A 10,557-nucleotide genomic window follows, 5' to 3' on the forward strand; every position below is an offset into this window, starting at 1 on the left:
AGATTTCTTCCTAAGCCCCGGGAGTGGGTGCCCGTGTTACCCCACAGAGAGGCAGAGTCAGAGGCCTTTCTGTGGGCTGAAAGCAGAATCTCTGGGCAGCCCCAGCGCCCTGGGAAAGCCGCGCACGGGAGGGAGCGAGAACTAATTCCAACGGTGGAAATTTTCCATGCTGGTGGGGGTTTCACTCAGAGGGAAACGCGGCCGACCTCATATCCTGGTCTGCACACGCAGATAGTGAGCGAGAGATCCCTCCAAGTGCCTCGGCAGTGCGCGCTCGTGTTATCGCACAGAGGGGCAGAGTCAGGGGCCTTTGTGTGGGCCAAAGCGGAATCTCGGGCCGCACCAGCGCCTTGCAAAAGCCGCACATGGGGACGGAGCGAGAGCCAATTCCAACGCTGCAACTTTTCCATGTGGTTGGGGGTTTCACTCAGAGCGTGAGACTGCTGGCCGAATATCCTGGTCTGCGCACGCAGATAGTGAGCGAGAGTTTTCTCCAAGCACCCTGGAAGTGGGCGCCCGCCTGTGTTACCGGACAGAGTGGCAGAGCCAGAGGTCTTTGAGTGGGCGGAAAGCCCGCCTGATTATGCTAGCAGCTCTGACTGACTGAGCCTTACCCAGAGCCCTGTGCTGCGTGGAAATAGAGTGGGGAGTTGCCAGCTCTTTGAGCCTCTTACTATCCAGGCAGAGGCAGCAGCAACCCCATAGCTGGATTATCAGGCTACTAATTGAGGAAGGAAAGACTAGGAGAAAGGCTCCAGGAATACGGACTCTCTCACTGTCGGAGCCTATAAATGCTAATGAGCCTCGACTGCCAATGAGACTAAAGCACAATACATGACATTGCCATAGAGACTTATCAACTACAAACCTCTACCTGAGCGTGCCAAAGGGGCAGAACCCGGGGTACAGAGTCACCAACCAGGAAGAGGGAGACAAAAGAAAAAGCAAGAAGATAACCTCTCAAAATCAAGAATAATCTGCAGACTTTATAACCTATCCCATTTTATTATATTTGTTCGTTTGTTTCTCTTATCTTCATTCTTGATATATTTTTTCCTCCTCCAACTTGGCCAATTAACTCTCTGCCGGTCTTCTCTCTCCTCTCCTTGAACTACACTACCCATAAGTGTTACATCTCCCATTATCTTTTCTCTCCTCTTCCTTTCTCTCTATGAGGGTTGCACTCCAAAACCCTTAACTCTTTCTCTCTCTCTCTCTCTCTCTCCTCTTTTTTCTTTTTTTTTTCTTTTAGTGGTTCCCTCTTTTTTCTCTCTCTCTCTTTTCTCCCTCTGTATTAGTTTCTTCCTTTCTCCTTTATATCTCCTCTCATTCAAACCTCAATAACAAACAAATTATCTTATCTGGGACTCAAACTTATGTTTGTGGCATTTTGGGGTTTTTTTACTTCACCTTTTTAACTCACTAGCAGTGCTCCCATCCCTGGCTCTCCATTTTATCTAGTTCTTGTTCCACTAAATACAATAGTATTTTTTAATTTGTCCCCCCATTTTTCTGTTTTCCTCTTATTCCTCTCATCATAACTCTTAGACAACCAACACCTAAAAGCAAATCATTTTATTCTTGACCTAAATTTTTTCCTTATTTGCTTTTTCTGGGTCCATACCCCCTTCTTTTTTCTTTTTTTTTCTTCCCTTTTTTTTCCTTTTTTTTTGCCCCTTTATTACTTTTCCCCAATTCAGGCCCTCCATTACAGGCATTGTTTGTTATAATTCACAGTTCACCACAAGATTTTCTCAAGAAAGAGGGGAGAGGAGAGGAGACAAAAAAGGAGGGGGAGAATAATTTCCTTTTTTTTAAATTTTATTTTATTTTATTTTTCTTTATTTCATTATTAATTTTTTTAAAAAAAACAACTCTTTTCGATTTTTTATTTTTTTAACTTTTTATTCTTTATTAAATTTCATTAATACTATCAACAAAACCACCCTCAGATGCCATTAAGGAAGAGAAAATCGAATATCATGGATACAAAAGAAAGAGAGGTAACACAGCTAGATGAGGAAAAATCTATGGAGAAAAAATTTAATATATTGGAAACCTTGGAGCTAAATGACAGAGAATTCAAGATAGAAATCCTAAAAATCCTCCGAGATATACAAGAAAACACAGAAAGGCAACTTAGGGAGCTCAGAAAACAACTCAATGAACACAAAGAATATATGTCCAAGGAAATTGAAACTATAAAAACAAATCAAACAGAGATGAAAAACTCAATTCACGAGCTGAAAAACGAAGTAACAAGCTTAGCTAATAGAACAGATCAGATAGAAGAGAGGATTAGTGAAATAGAAGACAAGCAACTTGAGGCACAACAGAGAGAAGAAAGAGACTCAAAAATTAAAAAAAATGAGATAGCCCTAAAAGAATTATCTGACTTTATCAAAAAGAATAACATAAGAATAATAAGTATATCAGAGGGAGAAGAGAGAGAAAATGGAATGGAGAACATACTCAAACAAATAATAGATGAGAACTTCCCAAGCCTGTGGAAAGAACTAAAGCCTCAAGTTCAAGAAGCAAACAGAACTCCGAGTTTTCTTAACCCCAACAAACCTACTCCAAGGCATATCATAATGAAATTGACACAAACCAACATCAAAGAAAAAATTCTCAAGGCAGCCAGGGAAAAGAAGAATACAACATATAAAGGAAGGCCCATTAGATTATCATCAGATTTCTCAGCAGAAACTCTACAAGCTAGAAGAGAGTGGACCCCAATTTTTAAAGTCTTAAAAGAGAGGAACTTTCAGCCATGAATACTATACCCATCAAAGCTATCTTTCAAATATGAAGGAGAAATAAAAACATTCACAGATACAGAAAAGATGAGGGAATTTATCATCAGAAAACCCCCACTCCAGGAATTACTAAAGGGGGTTCTCCAATCAGATACAAAGACCAAAAAAAACCGAAACAGAGCCACAAGTAAAAGCTCCAAGAAGAACACAATAAAACCAAATTTAAACTGTGACAACAACAAAAAGAAAGGGGGGGGAGAAGATGGAGATTAACAGTAGCAAAGGACGATGGAGTGGAAAAGTACTCACAAAATAGTGCGCTACAATGAACAGGGTAGGGACCCTTTTCATTACTCAAAGGTAACCACCATTGAAAAAACCACCACAGAAGCACATGAGATAAAAGAGATAGCAACAGAGGAAAGATGTATGGAATACAACCAAATAAAAACAAAAGATAGAAAAACGAAAGAGAAGGATCAAACAAGACACAAAACTAACAGAAAGCAATCTATAAAATGGCAATAGGGAACTCACAAGTGTCAATAATTACACTAAATGTAAACGGATTAAACTCACCAATAAAAAGGCACAGAGTAGCAGAATGGATTAAAAAAGAAAATCCAACTGTATGCTGCCTACAGAAAACTCATCTAAGTAACAAGGATAAAAAAAATTCAAAGTGAAAGGCTGGAAAACACTACTCCAAGCAAATAACATCCAAAATAAAAGCAGGTGTAGCAATACTCATATCGGATAATGCTGACTACAAGACAGGAAAAGTACTCAGAGACAAAAATGGCCATTTCATAATGGCTAAGGGGACACTGAATCAAGAAGACATAACAATTCTTAATATATATGCACCAAACCAAGGAGCACCAAAATATATAAGACAGCTACTTATTGACCTTAAAACAAAAACTGACAAAAATACAATCATACTTGGAGACCTCAATACACCGCTGACGGCTCTAGATTGGTCATCAAAACAGAGAATCAACAAAGACATAGTGGCCTTAAACAAAACACTAGAGCACCTGGATATGATGGACATCTACAGGACATTTCATCCCAAAGTGACTGAGTATACATTTTTCTCCAGTGTACATGGATCATTCTCAAGAATTGACCATATGTTGGGCCACAAAAACAACATCAGCAAATTCAGAAAAATCGAAGTTGTGCCAAGCATATTTTCTGATCATAAAGCCTTGAAACTAGAATTCAACTGCAAAAAAGAGGGAAAAAATTCCACAAAAATGTGGAAACTAAACAACATACTTTTAAAAAATGAATGGGTCAAAGAAGAAATAAGTGCAGAGATCAAAAGATATATACAGACTAATGAAAATGACAATACGACATATCAGAATCTATGGGATGCAGCAAAAGCAGTGATAAGAGGGAAGTTCATATCACTTCAGGCTTATATGAACAAACAAGAGAGAGCCCAAGTGAACCACTTAACTTCACACCTTAAGGAACTAGAAAAAGAAGAACAAAGAAAACCCAAAACCAGCCGAAGAAAGGAGATAATAAAAATCAGAGCAGAAATAAATGAAATAGAAAACAGAAAAACTATAGAAAAAATTAATAGAACAAGGAGCTGGTTCTTTGAAAAGATCAACAAAATTGCCAAAACCTTGGCAAGACTTACCAAGGAAAAAAGAGAAAGAACTCATATAAACAAAATCCAAAATGAAAGAGGAGAAATCACCACGGACACCGTAGATATACAAAGAATTATTGTAGAATACTATGGAAAAGGTTATGCCACTAAATTCAACAACCTAGAAGAAATGGATAAATTCCTAGAACAATACAACCTTCCTAGACTGAGTCAAGAAGAACCAGAAAGCCTAAACAGACCTATTAGTAGAGAAAAAATAGAAAAAACCATTAAAAACCTCCCCAAATATAAAAGCCCAGGCCCTGACGGCTATACCAGTTAATTTTATCAAACATTCAAAGAAGACTTGGTTCCTATTCTACTCAAAGTCTTCCAAAAAATTGAAGAAGAAGCAATACTTCCAAACACATTTTATGAGGCCAACATAACCCTCATACCGAAACCAGGCAAGGATGGCACAAAAAAAGAAAACTACAGACCAATATCTCTAATGAATACAGATGCTAAAATACTAAACAAAATACTAGCACATCGAATACAACAACATATTAAAAAAATAATACATCATGATCAAGTGGGATTCATCCCAGAATCTCAAGGATGGTTCAACATACGTAAAACGGTTAACGTAACACACCATATCAACAAAACAAAGAACAAAAACCACATGATCTTATCAATAGACGCCGAAAAGGCTTTTGATAAAATACAACACAATTTTATGTTTAAGACTCTCAACAAAATGGGTATAGAAGGAAAATATCTCAACATGATAAAGGCCATATATGATAAACCATCAGCTAACATCATATTACATGACACTAAACTGAAGGCTTTCCCCCTTAAATCAGGAACAAGACAGGGTTGTCCACTCTCTCCACTCTTATTTAATGTGGTACTAGAGGTTCTAGCCAGAGCAATCAGACAAGACAAAGAAATAAAAGGCATCCATATCGGAAAAGAAAAAGTAAAGGTATCACTTTTTGCAGATGATATGGTCCTATACATCGAAAACCCCAAAGAATCCACAAAAAGACTACTAGAAACAATAAGCCAATACAGTAAGGTCGCAGGATACAAAATTAACATACAGAAGTCAATAGCCTTTCTATATGCCAACAATGAAACAATTGAGAACGAACTCAAAAGAATAATCCCCTTCACGATTGCAACAAAAAAAATAATAAAATACTTAGGAATAAACATAACAAAGAATGTAAAGGACTTATATAATGAAAACTATAAACCATTGTTAAGGGAAATCGAAAAGGATATAATGAGATGGAAGAATATACCTTGTTCTTGGCTAGGAAGAATAAATATAATCAAGATGGCTATATTACCCAAAGCAATATACAAATTTAATGCAATTCCCATCAAACTTCCAATGACGTTTTTTAAAGAAATAGAGCAAAAAATCATCAGATTTATATGGAACTATAAAAAACCCCGAATAGCCAAAGCAATCCTAAAGAAAAAGAATGAAGCTGGGGGCATTACAATACCAGACTTCAAACGATATTATAGGGCCACGACAATCAAAACAGCATGGTATTGGCAGAAAAATAGACACTCAGACCAATGGAACAGAATAGAAAGTCCAGAAATAAAACCACATATATATAGTCAAATAATTTTTGATAAAGGGGCCAACAACACACAATGGAGAAAAGAAAGCCTCTTCAATAAATGTTGCTGGGAAAACTGGAAAGCCACATGCAAAAGAATGAAATTGGACTACAGTTTGTCCCCCTGTACAAAAATTAACTCAAAATGGATCAAAGATCTAAACATAAGACCTGAAACAATTAAGTACATAGAAGAAGACATAGGTACTCAACTCATGGACCTGGGTTTTAAAGAGCATTTTATGAATTTGACTCCACAGGCAAGAGAAGTGAAGGCAAAAATTAATGAATGGGACTACATCAGACTAAGAAGTTTTTGCTCAGCAAGAGAAACTGATAACAAAATAAACAGAAAGCCAACTAAATGGGAAATGATATTTTCAAACAACAGCTCAGATAAGGGCCTAATATCCAATATATACAAAGAACTCATAAAACTCAACAACAAACAAACAAACAATCCAATAAAAAAATGGGAAGAGGATATGAACAGACACTTCTCCCAGGAAGAAATACAAATGGCCAACAGATATATGAAAAGATGCTCATCTTCTTTAGCTATTATAGAAATGCAAATCAAAACTGCAATGAGATACCACCTCACACCTGTTCGATTAGCTATTATTAGCAAGACAGGTAATAGCAAATGTTGGAGATGCTGTGGAGAAAAAGGAACCCTCATACACTGTTGGTGGGAATGTAAAGTAGTACAACCATTATGGAAGAAAGTATGGTGGTTCCTCAAAAAACTGCAAATAGAACTACCTTATGACCCAGCAATCCCTCTACTGGGTATATACCCCAAAAACTCAGAAACATTGATACGTAAAGACACATGCAGCCCCATGTTTATTACAGCATTGTTCACAGTGGCCAGGACATGGAAACAACCAAAAAGCCTGTCAATAGATGACTGGATAAAGAAGATGTGGCACATATACACTATGGAATACTACTCAGCCATAAGAAATGATGACATCGGAACATTTACAGCAAAATGGTGGGATCTTGATAACATGATACGAAGCGAAATAAGTAAATCAGAAAAAACCAGGAACTGCATTATTCCATATGTAGGTGGGACATAAAAGTGAAACTAAGAGACATTGATAAGAGTGTGGTGGTTATGGGGGGGGGGAGGGAGGAATGGGAGAGGGAAAGGGGGAGGGGGAGGGGCACAAAGAAAACAAGATAGAAGGTGACAGAGGACAATCTGACTTTGGGTGATGGGTATGCAACATAATTGAACGACAAGATAACCTGGACTTGTTATCTTTGAATATATGTATCCTGATTTATTGATGTCACCCCATTAAAAAAATAAAATTATTAAAAAAATAAATAAATAAATAAATAAAAATAAAAGAATTACAGTAAAAAGAACAAAAAACAAATGTTGGTAAGGATTTTCATGCACGGCTGGTGGAAATGTAAAATGGTGCAGCCACTGTGGAGAAGAGTGTGGAGGTTCTTCAAAAATTAAAAATAGTTCCTGGTGCAATTCCATCCTGTGCATTGTTTGCATAACGAAAGTCATTTATCTCCATCTGCTTTCTCTCCCACCTAAACTTCTGTCACCACCCCATGGAAGGTTTGGTGGACATGGACATGAGCTCCCTGAAGCCACAGAACTATCTTTTTGGTTGTGAACTGAAGGCTAACAAAGATTTTTCTCTTTAAAGTAGATAATGATGAATACAAGCACCAATCATCTTTATGAACAGTTGGTTTAGGAACTGGTGCAAAAGATGAATTGCACCTCGTTTCAGCAGAGACAATGAATTATGAAGGCAGTACAATTAAAGGAACACTGATAACTTTGAAAATATCTGTAGAGCAATGGTTTCCCTTGGTAGCTTTGGTCTTATGGGTCAAGTGTGTTTCAGTGTGGTTAGCGGACAGCACTTAGTTACGGCAGAAGATGCCAAGTCAGAAGATGAAGAGGAGGAGAATGTAAAACTCCTAAGTATAAATATATCTGGAAAGCATTCCACCCCGTGGAAGTAGTAACAAGTTCCCACACACACACAAATATAATAATAAAACTTGTTGCTAATGAAAATGATTCTGAGGGTAAGGAAGCTGAAGGAAAAGCTCCAGTAAAGAAATCTAAATGAGATACTCCAGCCAGAAGTGCACAAAAATAAGACCAGATAAAAAATAACTCAAAACTATTAATACTAAGATCAAAATGTCAAGAATCCTTCGAAAAAACGGGGAAAACTTTAAAAGACACCAAAAGGACCTAGTTCTGTAGAAGACATTAAAGGAAAATTGGAAGCAAGTATAGAAAATTGTGCTTTTCTTCCCAAACAGAAGCTAAATTCATCAATTATTTTTTGAAGTGCTTCCAGATGACAGATGAGGAGGTTATTTAAAGAAGATGTGGCACATATACACTATGGAATACTACTCAGCCATAAGAAATGATGACATTAGATCATTTACAGCAAAATGGTGGGATCTTGATAACATTATACAGAGTGAAATAAGTAAATCAGAAAAAAACAAGAACTACATGATTCTATACATTGGTGGAACATAAAAACGAGACTAAGAGACATGGACAAGAGTGTGGTGGTTACCAGGGGTGAGGGGAGGGAGGATGCAGGAGGGAGGGAGGGAGAGAGTTAGGGGTAGGGGGAGGGGCACAGAGAAAACTAGATAGAGGGTGACGGAGGACAATCTGACTCTGGGCGAGGGGTATGCAACATAATTTAATGACAAGATAACCTAGACATGTTTTCTTTGAATATATGTACCCTGAATTATTAATGTCATCCCATTAACATTAATAAAAATTTATAAAAAAAAAGAGTTCTGGCAGTGGAGGAAGTCACTTTAAGAAAACAAAGAGGCCCTAGCCGGTTGGCTCAATGGTAGAGCATTGGCCTAGCATCTGGAAGTCCTGGGTTAAATTTCCGGCCAGGGCACACAGGAGATGTGCCAATATACTTCTCCATCCTTCCTCCTCTCCTTTCTCTCTGTCTCTCTCTCCCCTTTCCACAGCCAAGGCTCCGTTGGAGCAAAGTTGGCCCAGGCACTGAGGATGGCTCTATGGTTCCCATCCCTGGTGCTTAATGGCTCCTGTTGCAATGGATCAACACTCCAGATGGGCCAAACATCACCCCCTGGCCAAACATCATGCCAGGTGAATCCCAATTGGGCACATGCAGGATTCTGTCTGTCTGCCCCCACCCTCACTTCTCCCTTCGGAAAAATACAAAAAATAATAATAAATAAATAAACAAACAGTTTGTTAAAATTTTTAATCTTATTTTATTTCTAACAGTTGATTTCTAGCTGTTATAATGCAGAGTGTGAACTTTCTCTGCCATGTCTGATAAAGGTTGTCTAGATTCCATTGCCAAGCATATTGTCCAAAATGCTTGTTTAGTTTTTAAAGAGGAAACTCCACTTTTTGCTTAGTATGGAATGTTATGATAGGACATGGTAGTAGTGAGGGGTCAGACAAATGGAAATAGTGAGGAGACAAAAATATACATGTGAAATAAACTTAGTATTTTAATAAAATAGCACTGTTTCTATTAAAAAATTAAACCTAGCCTGACCTGTGGTGGCGCAGTGGATGAAGCGTCGACCTGGAAATGTTGAGGTCGCCGGTTCGAAACCCTGGGCTTGCCTGGTCAAGGCACATATGGGAGTTGATGCTTCCAGCTCCTCCCTCCTTCTCTCTCTCTGTCTCTCCTCTCTCTCTCTCCCTCTGTCTCTCCCTCCCCTTTCCAAAAATGAATAAATTAAAAAAAATAAAAAAAAATTAAACCTAGAACTACCATACAATCTAGCAGTTCCACTTCTAATCACTGATCCGAAAAGATTATTATACCCTTGTCCTTTGTGTTTATTGCAACAATTATTTATAATAGCCAAGATATGGAAGCAACTTAAGTGTCTATCAATAGATGAATGGCTAAAGAAAACATACACACACATATGTGTGTGTGACTATATATATATATATATATATATATATATAATTACTAAACCATAAAAGGAATGAAATCTTGCTATTTGTGAGAACAGAATTGACCAAGATAGTATTATGTTAAGTGAAATAAGTCAGAGAGAAAAGCAATACTATATAATTTCACTTATATGTGGAAACTAAAAACAAAATAAATGAACAAACAAAACAAAACAAACTCAGAGATACAGGAAACAAACTGGTAGAAAAGTATTTTATAATAAAGGATTTAGTTATTTTCCCCTGGAAGGGAGTACTAAATTTTAGAATTTTCGGAATAAGAAGTCTTTATTTTTCATATTAAGTCCTGTCCACACTTGCATTTCTGATAACAAGTTCACTCATTCTGGCCTTCCATATAGTTTCAGACTAAGGGCTGCTAGAGCTGGAAAAACCAGCCATGTAATTAGAGGTTTGGGACTTTGAACCAGGTGCTATCATCCTGATCTTCTAAACTTAAGAAAGAAAAGAGGAGATAAAAATTGAGTTCAATCACATGGCAAATGATTCAAGCAATTACGTTTATGTGTTAAAATGCCAATAAAAACCTTG

General features: G+C 37.5%; 1 pseudogene; it reads left to right on the forward strand.

Moving 5' to 3' along the window:
- The first annotated feature begins 7,604 nt into the window (after positions 1 to 7,604).
- On the forward strand, positions 7,605 to 9,309 carry LOC136317659 (nucleophosmin-like; annotated as a pseudogene).
- The last annotated feature ends 1,248 nt before the right edge of the window (positions 9,310 to 10,557 follow it).

Source organism: Saccopteryx bilineata, chromosome X, assembly GCF_036850765.1.
Source record: "Saccopteryx bilineata isolate mSacBil1 chromosome X, mSacBil1_pri_phased_curated, whole genome shotgun sequence".
Taxonomy (NCBI): domain Eukaryota; kingdom Metazoa; phylum Chordata; class Mammalia; order Chiroptera; family Emballonuridae; genus Saccopteryx; species Saccopteryx bilineata.